Source organism: Podarcis vaucheri (assembly GCF_965113315.1).
Source record: "Podarcis vaucheri genome assembly, chromosome: 11".
In the NCBI taxonomy this organism is placed as follows: Eukaryota; Metazoa; Chordata; class Lepidosauria; order Squamata; family Lacertidae; genus Podarcis; species Podarcis vaucheri.
This window is the reverse complement of record NC_138749.1, coordinates 38,381,020-38,392,266: the sequence shown is the minus strand read 5'-3', so window position 1 is coordinate 38,392,266 and position 11,247 is coordinate 38,381,020. Positions and strand designations below refer to the sequence as shown.

Here is an 11,247-nt window from a genome sequence, read left to right as displayed (position 1 = left end):
CTGGGTTAGTGGAGTGTGTAACCTGAAGCGTATGTAACCTGAAGCGTATGTAACCCGAGGTACCACTGTATACATGATTTGGCTGGGGGCTGTAAACAGTGACGGGGGGGGGGTCTTCATGTGGGGTAACATGCAGTTGTGTGAGAGCTCACCTGCAGTCTGAAGTGACACTGCCCAGGCAAATATTTCCTGCCTCAGTGAGAACTAGGCCACAGCTAACATGGTGATGATACGAGTGAGAAGTTGCCATAGCTACCAGCTGAGTCATTTATGAAAAATGAAACGCTGATCTATGGCTAGGCTGACATTCTCTGACATTCTCTTATTTTAGTTTAATTCATAACCGTATCTTTTGTGGATCTGATTGAAAAGGAAGCTATGATCCATTTGTTAAAATATGCAGCCTATTTGACAGTTTCCAACTCAACACTTATCAAATTTGAATTATTACATGAAAGTTATTAGGCTTTGGGGGGAATAGCTATCAGTTTTGCAATTTATATTATTTTAAAGTAGACCACTGTTGTCATGTTCTGTAGCTTACATTCTTTGGGATGAACAAGAAAAGTGATCTATTTCACTGCAACCATGTTTTTCAGGTAAGAGTTTGCAAGCTTTCAAGTCTGCAGCCTATGGCAAAATCTACTTTGATTTTTTTCTTCAAGCACATTACTTAGCCTGCTTTATGGCAAATATAGTTTCATCGTACATGGTTACTGCTGAAAACTTCAATGCTGACAGCAGTTTATATGATTATTTACCCTTCCCCCATATACTTAAAAAAAATAATCAGTGGTACCTTGGGTTATATACGCCTCAGGTTACATACACTTCAAGTTACAGACTCCGCTAACCCAGAAATAGTGCTTCAGGTTAAGAACTTTGCTTCAGGATGAGAACAGAAATCATGCTCCGGTGGCACGGCGGCAGCAGGAGGCCCCATTAGCTAAAGTGGTCTTCAGGTTAAGAACAGTTTCAGGTTAAGAACGGATCTCCGGAACGAATTAAGTACTTAACCCGAGGTACCACTGTATTCTGCTTAAGGTGCATCAGAGCACTTGGCGTGTGCAAGTGATGTGAGCACACCACGTGAAATGCTTGCACCACACACAGCTGAATATTGAGGTGGCCTTCATTGAAAAAATTGGGGTACCCTTGACCCCTCAGCCCCACCACCAAGATGGTGCCCCTGACTGAGACTGAATTGAGAAGGGAATTTGCTTGACATGGGAAGAGCTATTAAGCAGCAAATGTCTGATCTGCTATGCCTTCCAGACAAAAGTTAAGCCATTTTGTGTTATCCGACAGTAAGAAAGCCTCAGCTTCTCTAGCAGAAGAATGATATGGTCAGGCACATTGCCCCAAAGACCATTGCATTGATCCAAGTTGCAGCACCAGAATTCCAAAGCATTTTATCACTTACAGCAGTTACAGCTTTCTTTTTGCCAATCACCCATGAACTGATGTTTGCCACAGCAAACATCCCCCAATCTTGTGCCCTCCAGATGTTTTGTATACTGCTTAATTGTAAAGAAAACCGCTAAGCAATTTATAAAGAATATAAAACATACATTGAAAATGTCAACAAAGGTTTTTAAAAAATCAGAATGGAGATAAACTGACCCAATATCCCTGAAGGAGCGTCTCTACCCCCATTGTTCAGCCCGGACACTGAGGTCCAGCTCCAAGGGCCTTCTGGTGGTTCCCTCACTGCGAGAAGCCAAGTTACAGGGAACCAGGCAGAGGGCCTTCTTGGTAGTGGCGCCTACCTTGTGGAACTCCCTCCCATCAGAATTCAAGGAAATTAACAACTATTTGACTTTTAGAAAACATCTGAAAGCAGTCCTTTTTAGGGAAGTTTTTAATGTTTGGTGTTTTTAATATTCTGTTGGGAGCCGGCCAGAGTGTCTGGGGGGGAAACCCAACCAGATGGGCATGATATAAATATTATTATTATTATTATTATTATTATTATTATTATTATTATTATTATTAATCAATTGTTAATAGCAATTAAATCAGTTATAATTGCATATTATAATATATGTCAGCTTTATGGGAGTTCCAAAGTGTGGGAGCTGCTGCAGGAAAAGGTCCATTTCTTACAAATGTGAAATGAACATTATGTTGCACTTGTTAAGATGCCCATTCCATAGATTGAAGAGTGGAGGCCACTAATGATATGGAAAGTAAGCGCATTTACTTAAGCATGATTTATTTTAACAATGTAATTTGTCTAATTGTAGAAGCTGAGAGTCCTATGTATGTGGAACCAGACAGCCCTAACCTCACCATTGCCCCACTCCATCCTCTTTGGGGTAAGCAGCAGAGACACTGGTGTCAGGGGGGAGGGGCAGTTCCATGGCTCTGTCCCACCACACACACACATGACTGGGGAAGAGTTACCTCATGATGCCTTTAACTGAAGTATGGGCACCCAGGGAGCCTGCAGGGTGGAGACTGCAGATGAGATTATTTATACAACGCAAAAAAGGACACTTGCAAACACCCCTCCATCACCTCAAAAGGAAGGTAAATATGACAAAATTCCTGTGGCCCACTTCCATTTAACAGTTTTTGAATGCAAATTCTTTTCTCATCTACAGAGAACGATGGTGGTTGTTTTGTTTTGTTTTTAAATCCCCTCACTTTTACTACATCTGTAAAACAGAGATGTAGCTACCAATATTGTCATCCCTTGGATTTTGAAATGCCCTGTGGTGCTTCTCAATGTTCAAGGCCTTAGACTATTGATCCTATCCGTTTTTGAGGTAGGTCTTCTGAAGAAGCCACGAACTGGGTACCTCACTGTGAAGAATTTGCAGGGATGCTAATTGCGTTACCCAATCTGACCTGAAGGTGATGGGATTAGCTCCAAAAGTGTATGTAAATCACAGAAGCCAATTATTTCAGAATTAATGCACCACCCTTGAATTTGAGTCTGATGATGAGCAAATTGCTTGTTTGTTGGAAAAGAGGCAGCTGTGTTTGTCTCTCTCTCATTATGTGCCTAACCAACTGTCTGTAAATAAATCAGACAGACCCAGAGGACTTTACAGACCAGCAGTTGCAATGAGCAGTATTACTACATCCACAATTTTACAGTGCTCATCAAGGCCAAATGTAAGCAGGCAATACGCCACTCAACCACAGCTTCAGTTTCATAAATACAAATCATGTGAACATGAGTTCACATGGAGTTTTCCCTATATGGGTGCAACACAGATACAGCGCAGAAAAGTGTATTTCACTAGATCCTATGGCCTGCTGTGTTCACAAGCCTGTGCCATTAGCCAACCCACGGTCCAAATGATCACCATTCTTTCCAATGTTTGCTGTTCTTACTCTTATTTCCCCAGGTGCTTGGAGTTTTTGAATCAGGCAGCTTCCCAGAGTCCACGCAGGGGTAGCCAACATGAAGCACCCAGTATGGTACCCACGAGAGTTGTTGACCTCCAACTCGCATCAGCCCCATGGCCAATGGTCAGGGATGACGAGCGCTGTAGTCCAAAATAGCTGTAGTGATGTATAAATATTGCTATACTTGAATTTTAGTTTACTGAGATGACCTTCTGTCCTATGCACTTATGTGTAATTTCTCTGATGACATTTACGGTACTTTCTGCTGATGCCAAATGATTTCCTTCCCTTTCCGAAGCTTTTCAGTTTACATGCACAATGAATCTCCCATTATTCCCCTTATTCCATTTTCCTTAAGCGATGATGTGCTCTTTCTCTCTGAGCTGCAGGGACCTAATGTACTTTCAGATGTCGTTTCCCCCCACTGCCAGAGTGGACTCAACCACCTGCCCACACCTGATTGTGCAGCTGCTTCCTGTTGATGATGGGGCAACTGTTGACACAGACGTCATGCAGTGATTCAGAGCGCCCTTATGCTGGGCTGCAGATGGGTACTATTCCAGTATGCCCATAAGTACTTCTAATAATAAAGAAGGCTTACATAAATCTAGATGGGAAATGGAAAAATATCAGAGCACAAAGGCAGGCAGCTCAGTTCTATGAAGGAATAGTATTTTAGCATTAAAGAAGGAATCAGGACTATCTCAAAAATGTGAACTGGGGAAAAATATGTTCCAGCGAACATTTAATTGAAAAAGGAAACGCAGTTTATTGCATCAGTGATTTCTGTGGAACTTAGGTCCAGGTAACAGCACTTGGATTGTGGTTGTAAGAGGATAAGCTACAAACGACCTGGTCCACACGATCAACTGATGAATGGCATCTCAGTGAATCGCAATGAGTCTATGGCCACAAGCAGAGGTATACCTAGGGTCCTTTGCATCCTTGGCAACGAGCTGTGTGGCAGCACCCCTGAAAAAATCACTTTACCACAAGAGCCGCATTAGAAATTACTACATTCTGCACGACCCAAGTACTCGGAAGTGTCTGGAGTAAGTGCGAGACGAGGAGGAAGGGTGAAAAAATCAGCAAGTCTTTGTGCTGCGGTGTGAGAAGGCCGGAAAGCTTCTCCCACATTTGACCTTGCCACAACAGCGGCTGTGTGTCACCACACACATATTTGCCATAGTCTGATAGGTGATATTTGTGCCTTCCCCCAGGCCTGCACCTCAGATTGGGGTGGTGGTTCCGCCAACCTTTAGGGATCATGTTTTGTAAACTCAGGTTTTTTGAAACCTCAGGTAGAAGCAAGGCGGAGTGATTTCTGATCCCAGCTGAGATTCTGTACCTGAACTCTGAAACTTTTTAAATTGTACTGTTGCACACCACCCCAATCTCCAAGCAGTGCAGGATTCCAGGGGTTCCTGGTGCTTACCCAGGGTTCTGTTTCCTTGGAATGAGGCACAGCAAAGATGGTGGTATCTTTAGGATATGTGGTTTATTGACACACATATGTAATCTGAGTCTACGATGGAGGGGTTCGCAGCATTAACACCCCAGAAGGTCTCGATCAGGCACAGGCAAACTTGGCCCTCCAAATGTTTTGGGACTACAACTCCCATCATCCCTGAACACTGCTTGTTCCTGTTAGCTAGGGATGATGGGAATTGTAGTCCCAAAACAACTGGAGGGCCGAGTTTGCCTATGCCTGATCTTGATGCTCCCATAATCACAGCCTCAGCTTCATGCAGAAATCAAGCATCTCTCTCTCTCTTTCACTTTGCAGCCTGCTTCTAGCCCAGCTCTCTCACACAGGCTCTTGTCCTCACTAGCAGCCAGGTGAGGAAGGGGACCCACCCATTTGGCCTTGGGAACAGAGCAGCTTCCTTTCATATATTAATGACCCATACTTTAGGGCCATTACCAAGAAGCTGACCTAGCTATTTCAACCATAGAATCCCCCAAACTCACAGCAATACATTAACAATAATATTGGAAGGGGGAGGGAGAACGAGAGCGAGAGTGCATTAATTCTAGGATTTTTCATGGCCATCAGGTGGTGCAGTGAGCCACCATAAGACTTGTTAGAAATGCACAGCAATTCTAATCTATGGGTTGAGGTGTATTTGTCTCAATCTGAGTGTACCCATCCCTGGCACATCACTCTGAGCACTGAGAGAGATGAACTGAAGGGGGCTTCCAAGTGTGTCCAGTGTTTCAGTGTCTCCAAACACCTGGGAACTGACAGCACAGGTTCACCTGAATGCAATAGAAGCTGCCTCAGACCTCCATGCTCAGCACGCAAAGGTCTCCTGTCTGGAGAGCCTGTGTGCATTACCCGGCTAAAGCTCTTTATGCATTCAATTTGAACACCTGAGAAGAGCTTTGCTGCAATGCATATATCAAATGCAACAAGTTGCTTCCCTTAAGCATCCAGGAATTCTGCACTGTCAGTTCACGAGACAATAAAAACAACAACAACCATTCTCAAGTCTAAATATCAGTGGTGGCAATGATCATCCCTATCTTACATTATCACATCAAGAGGAAAAATAAACCCGTTACTGAAAAGCATTCAAAACTGTCAAGCCAAAGAGCCTGCAATAGCAAAAAGAGTCCTGATCCTCTCTTCTAAAGCTCTCAGAATAGAAGTTGCCATGATTTCGCATTTGCGATTACTATAAAACTCTTGTGGAAAGGGAGAGATCATCAGTTGCTCTGACTCATTGTTCATTAGCAGCATATTGAGACACAACCTGGGTTTTCCAGAAGGCAAATTTACGTCAGCAAGTGAGAAGATAATCACTTCTGTAAATCTTAGATCACATCCTCGACTGCTGGTTTGTTTTATGAAAAAAGTAAAAAAATCAAATCTGTTAAGGCAATATTTCATAGCTTAACCAAATGCAGAAGCAAGATGTCACAGGGTGCAAGTGATGACTTAGTTCCAGTGTCATAGATCTTTACAGGCAGTCAACCTTGAAGCCAGGTCATCACACTGCTACCACCCCAAGACTTGACCATTATGTTCTGGGAAACTGGAACATACACAATAGTTTACTAGTTTCTTCCAAAACTGCCCCCTTCCTTTCAGAGATCCATTCCATGAACATCAGAAATACTGTGGCAGATCACTTAACAGTTCTATTGAAAAATCACAGATGCTGTAAACCCCACAGAGCTGTGTGCTAAAAAAAGGCTGCATCTTACACAGCAGTCATTTTGCATGTCTCTTCAGAAGCAAGCACCACACAGCTCAGCAAGACTTGGTCCAGTTAAGTGTGTGCAGAATTGCATCCAAAAAAGTAATTTATTTATTTTTTTACACAGAGCAGGTGGCCAGAACCACAGCAGAACAAAGTACTATACAGTTGAACCTAGGATTGTCTAAACCTGGCAAGTCTCTAAATGAACCAAGGAATTCAGGGTACAATGAGATTACATGGATCTTTCATTTCCTGCTTTCAGGCAGGAGGTGAAGATAATTTTACTTAAGTGGGCTTTCTTCAGGATTCTGATCTTCTGTTTGCTGCTATATATACATTCACCCTTTCTTAGAACTGATGATATCTCCTCAAACAGTGACTCAGAATTGAATTGAGGGAATTGTGTCCTTTGAAAAATACTGTTCTTGGCATGACATGAGGTAACTTAAAAACTCCATTTGGTGATATTTGATAAGTGGCAGCTGTTAGACCCATGTAGGTAACATCACAGTCCTATGTATGTGTTTGTGTGAATGTCTGCGGGCTTAAAGTGGGAATCGTGTTGAGAGTGAAGGTATGCAGGGATGATCTAGCTGTGTTCAGAGCTCAATGCTTCCACCAATGGAAACTCTGTGCTTTCAGGATTTTCCGACGCATGCATTCATATTAATGCACTTAGAATCCTTCTTCAGATTTTTGCACCAGAGCTTGACCAGAGCTTGCTGAGATACTGGAGGCAGAGCTTTTGCGTGTACCTCCACCCTCTCCCCACTGTAAGCCCACCTGGGTTCACCCTGAATGAATGAATGAATGAATGAATAGGACTGTTGCAATCTGCAAGTTATAAACATGCACAGGCGAATTCACCCTTAGTTGTCCATCGATGGATTGCAACACACCAGCTCAATGGACTTCCTGAAACCTGTAATACTACATGAGAGCGATAGCACTATTGTAAGCATCTTAACTTTGAAATAAAACCCACAGGGGTCAGTGGTAGTTTCTTCCTTTCTGGTACATGGAATCATAGAATTATGGAGCTGGAAGGGACACTAGGGGGGTCATCTAGTTCAACCTCTTGCAGTGCAGGAATCTCAGCTAAAGCATCCGTGATAGATGGCTGTCAGGGGTTCAGAGACAGAGGCACAGGTGAGGGAGGAGACGGAGAGCGACGAGGAAGAATCCCAGGACAGTGAGGAAGAGGATGACAATGACTTGAGATCTTCCATGAGTCTCTCAAGTGAATCGGAGGATTCTCAGGAGGGGGCGCCCCTAGTCAGGACAAGGGGGGTCACAGGGGGGACCTGCCAGGAGCAGGGAAGCAGCAGGGAAACCCCGAGTGGGAGTGGGAGATCGGGGCCGGCTTCCCAGCAGGAACGAAGGGAAGAGAGGGGGGTTCCCAGTGTGACACACGGAGCGGAGCAGGAAAGAGACAGGGGAAGGAGATCTGGGGAGAACGTCCTGCCGGAAGAGGCGGAGAGTAGTACAGGGAGTAGTGTAAGTGTCAAAAGGAAGGTCAGGGGTAGCGAGCGCGCGCCAAGTTCAAATGTGGAGGCACGCGGAAATGGAGAAAGCCCGGAGGAGGAGCCCAGCCCCAAAGCACGAAGGAGGGGGGAACAGGCATCTCAGGAATCCGCTTCAGGAGAGAGCAGGAGGGAAGGAACCCAGGGGGGCAGAAAGACCCTGCGGAAAAGGAAAGACAGGAAGAGGTGGTCTAGCACAAGCCTCTTAAGTTGGTGCAGGGGCGGGACCGATTCAGAGGGGACTTCAAATGTCTGACGTTAGAGACTCGGGGCTGCGCGCCTCGGTTGTGGAACCAATAATGAACTGCAATAAACATCCTTGTATATAAGAGGAGCTTGGCATTGGTCTTTTGTGAGCTGAGACCTGAGGCAGCCGCTGACAATGGCTATCCAGCCTCTCCTTATAAACCTCAAGGAAGGAGAGTCCACAACCTCCCGAGGGAGACCATTCCCACTGAGAACAGCTCTTATTGTCATAAAGTATTTCCACATGTTTAGTCAGAATCTCCTTTCTTGTAACTTGATTACATTGGTTTGGGTCCTACTCTCTGGAGCAGGAGAAACAAGCTTCCTCCATCTCCCATGTGACAGCTATTTAGATATTTGAGCCCAGGACTTGCCGATCAATCTCTTTTCCATGCCAAACATATACTTAGGACTGCAGCCTTCATAAAAACTGCCATGAGAGGAAAAGTCTGTTTTATGTTTTACGTAAAACTTACGGTATATACAATTAGTGACAGTTATCTGATTGAGTTATCAGCAGCAATAGACAACAATGAAATGAGTGGTGGAGATTTTATCAAGACACCATTAAAACAACTGATTCTCTTAGCAAAATATTTTTTTAAAAAACCATTGCTTTCAAGCCTGTATGAAAGCATAATCACATCCCTGTTAGGACTTCAGTTAAGATAAGCACAGTTCTTAACCTGAGGTACCACTGTATAGCAATCTGCATTAGAAACCAAGCTCCCATTGGTGCCCCTCATATTATAGCAATTTTTCATTGATATTTTTGCCAGGAATTTGTTAAAATTCCCCACATGTGAAGTCCCAAGGAAAATCACTAACCACATCTGATAATACCCAAGACATGGCTGCTATCTAGGCAAGAACATCTAGTTAGATCCCTCATAAAGAATGTAGAGATGGAGATCTTCGGCTCCCTCCCCTTTCTACATGTACTTGCTGCAATCATTGCATGTGACGTGTTAAACTTTTAATAAAATATCTATTTTTGCAATCGTAACCGTTTGCTAACGACTGAGACTTCCCTTAACCAGACCCTATCACTTTCCTTTGAGTCACGTCTTACAACACATCAGTAGAAAAGAAATGATTTCTGTGTCATTTATTGAGTATGATCCATGAAGCAAATTGCCTCATTAAATTTACAGTGGGTGGCTTGCTTATTATTTTATGCCCAACCTCATAAAGGAACAGGTCAGGCAACTTCCATTCACTCATTCGCACCATGGTGCATTCAGATTACATGCTGAAATGGACGGGAAGGGAAAATGGAAGAAGCCCAAGAGATTATGCATGCTGTTCTGTATATTACTTTTAGCATTTCTCTTGATCGAGCTACAACCTTTTGCAAATGTCAGGCCTGGTTGTCCCAAACTTCACACATTCAGCCTGCCCAACCAGACTTTTTGTGAATGCACCTTAAAATGGCTTGCAAAAAAGCTTTAGTAATTACATATTTAAGACGCCCAAAAGGAAAATAGGATACAATTAATAAAACCAGCACTAAAATACATAATTTCAAGCCAATCAATTTGTATTTATTGTCATGGGGTTTGGGGTAAGTCTGAATGATGCCTGTGGATCGCTTCCAGGGCTGTATCCAGTGAGGTTTAGAATCCAGTAGAAAAGGCTACTGAACCAGTCAGACAATTTTCTTTGTTAAGGTAATGGCTTTTGGCCAGTTAAGTGCTCTCATCAGCATCTCAAAAAAGGGAGCTATGTAGCCATAATGTGATGGCTAAGTGATGGCACTTTCCAAGAAGGGAGCCAGCATTTCCCCCAGTCACAACCCCCCACCTGGCTGGATGCCACATCATCCTAAATAGGGAACAATAGGCATAGCTGTCAACTTACAGATTTGAAAAAAAGGAACCAGCAGCCTCAAAATAAGGGATCAGCAGCCGACATAAGGGATTTTCAGGGCACAGGTATGTTCAACTTCTGAGCCCCTCCGAGCCAAAGGCAGAAAGCCCAGCCAGCAGCCAAACGAAGCCTCAAGCGGTGGTTCCCACAGCGCAGCAACCCAGCAAAGAGGATGCAGCAAGGAAAACCACCGCCACCTCTCCGCTGAGAAGCGCTGAGCAAAGGCAAGTCCCCAGGCAACGTGGCCGATTTGATCGGCACAAGGCATGCAAGCTCCACCCCCCAGTGGCGTAGCGTGGGGGGTGCAGGGGGGGCCGGCCGCACCGGGCGCAACATCTGGGGGTTAGGGTTAGGGGGCGCAAATCCACGGGCTAGGGGGCACAAATTACTTGCCTTGCCCCAGGTGCTGACAACCCACGCTACGCCACTGCCACCCCCAATTGTTCTTAGACTCCTTATTGGGTGAGCAACACAGCCAAGCAACACAGTTGGAGCCTCCCTCCTCCCTGGCCGGCAGGGAGGGAGGGAGAGGAGCTGCATCCTTTGAAACCCGGGAAATTTAAGAGACATCATCAATAAGGGACAGCAGCGGGACACGGCACTGGGATAAGGAAGTTTCCCGCCAAATAAGGGACGGTTGACAGCTATGAATAGGTCAAGGAGAGAGAGAGAGAGAGAGAGAGAGAGAGAGAGAGAGAGAGAGAGAGAGAGAGGAAAGCAGAAGCTGGAGAAACAGAGGCATGTCTCCTCTGTGGTGGACCCAAGGGTATGAAGTGGGGCTTCCTTGGAAACACTAATGGATGGGCAAGATCTTTTGTGGTGGTAATGCTATGAGCCCCTCCCACCACCCCTCAAATCCTATGCTCAAGTGGTATATATGTGTAAATAAAACCACATATCCTAAAGACACCAGAGTTTCCATTGACCTTCATTCCAAGGAAACCAAACCCAGGGTAAGCACAGGCTTCTAATTGCTTGGAGACTGGGGGTGTGCAATGCCTTGTCTGCTGTTTGGTAACCCTGTAGCTCAGCAGAAACTTCAT

General features: G+C 44.6%; 1 long non-coding RNA gene across 1 annotated transcript; it reads left to right on the top strand.

The window, feature by feature from the left end:
• The first annotated feature begins 537 nt into the window (after window positions 1-537).
• Window positions 538-3,785, top strand: LOC309514408. The gene is made up of 3 exons (XR_014211972.1): window positions 538-605; window positions 2,250-2,318; window positions 3,750-3,785. It is a non-coding gene; the product is annotated as an uncharacterized lncRNA (long non-coding RNA).
• The last annotated feature ends 7,462 nt before the right edge of the window (window positions 3,786-11,247 follow it).